Genomic DNA, 1,791 nt, shown 5'->3' on the forward strand with positions numbered 1-1,791 from the left:
GTAAAATGTCATACAATTTGGGTTTGGAAGGAAATGTGATGTGTTTTCAGTATTTAGAATTCTTTATTGCCAACCCATTGGTTGTATTTCTGCTGCAATCATTATGAATTCCCCTTCCAGGTGCGCAACTCATAAAACTCTCCTGCAGGAATGGAAGCTTGCAGGTCTCAGGTGAGGCAGCGAGGGTCATGTGATCGTAAATGAATCGACAACAACAATATTCATAGAGGAATATGGGGTACAAAGGGTTAAAGGCAAGCCTGGGTCACATGATCAGAGCATGCCCAAGTCATGAGGGTGACAACACCCTGACTCTAACTTTGCCTGAACATGATCATTAGAATGTAAAAAGAAACTTTTTTTTAATGAATGTTAAAGTGAAAGTGTCACATTGCTATGGTGAATGTCTGAAATCAAAGCGCTGCCCATAAGCGGACCCCATTGGATGACTTTATTGAGCCCTATTACAGAAATCCCTCTTTCCCTCTTCTGTGCACCTCTCTTATTTGGGGTCCCTGGGGGCTGGGAATTCCTCTTAAGCCCCACCCACTGCCATTCCATCATCCAATGAGATTCCCCTAGTTGGATTTAAAGGGACCACGCTCAGTTCTCCTTCTGCCCCCACCGACTCCTCCTAAATCTGCTGTCAAACCAAAATTTTCTGGAATCTTCTTGGTGCAATCAGAGCTGAACCAATACAGGGCAATCTATGCAGGGGCCAGGGGCCCGGTGGGTGACTATAAGGGCCAACCTACAATCTTCATACTTCTGCAGCAAACCATAGAAATAGCAGTGCCAGCCAATCAGGCTGTGAATTAAACAAGGTTTGCTGACTGGTGGAAAGGACATAGAGGTAACCCAATCAGTGAGCTGCTGCTCCTTCACTAACCAATCACAGCCAGCCCTGTAAGCTGTATTTTGCCTGCAATAAAGATCAGCACATGATTGTTCTCCAGGGGTTTCAGGAATAGAATGATGATGAAAATGATATAATAATTCAGATCTGCAGATGGCTTTAGTGTGTAATAGGCCAATAAGGCCACCCATACGTTTACAAACTGATTTTCTTTATCATGATATAAGGAAAGACATAAAAACTCTCCACCAATCAAATCTCCTTATTTATGAATGAATGCAGTCATGATAAATTTACTATTACATATGTTCACCATTCCGGTTCATATATCTCATCTGCACACAGGGGAGTCAGACCGCTGCTCAACATAGAACCCTCCCACCCTGGCCACTACACCAATCAGCACCACTGATACTCCTTGAGCAGAGCTGTTGATTGGAGCAGTGACCAGGGAGGCGGGCTCTGTGTTGGGCAGCGGTCCGGCTCTCCTGTGTGCGGGTGAATATATTCATTACTAGAACTGTAGCCTGATGCCTTACATTCAGAAATACAAATTCTTTATTTGGGCAGCAGGAATGACCAATTATTTCACATGGCCGGTGATCATTTATGACATGGCAATGACACTTACCTCTTCTCATACATACCCTCACTTATGTATCCATCATATCCTCAGCCCACCTTTGTGACACATTTATTAGAAAATAGAAAATGGTTTTGTCTGATTGGGTTGGGTCCACAGAGCTGGAAGGTAAATAGGGGCAATGGGGGTATTGGATGATGCAAGGGGTCATGTGACCGGCTGGTATCAGCAGCCAATGTGCAGCATGCTGGGCCCACATGTGTCAGAATACAACACAGATCCTGAGACATGCAACCAATCACTGACAATGTCATGATAATGTGATTTCTAGCTTGTCAACATTTTTCTGTTA

This window comes from Pyxicephalus adspersus, chromosome 4, assembly GCF_032062135.1.
Source record: "Pyxicephalus adspersus chromosome 4, UCB_Pads_2.0, whole genome shotgun sequence".
Taxonomy (NCBI): Eukaryota; Metazoa; Chordata; class Amphibia; order Anura; family Pyxicephalidae; genus Pyxicephalus; species Pyxicephalus adspersus.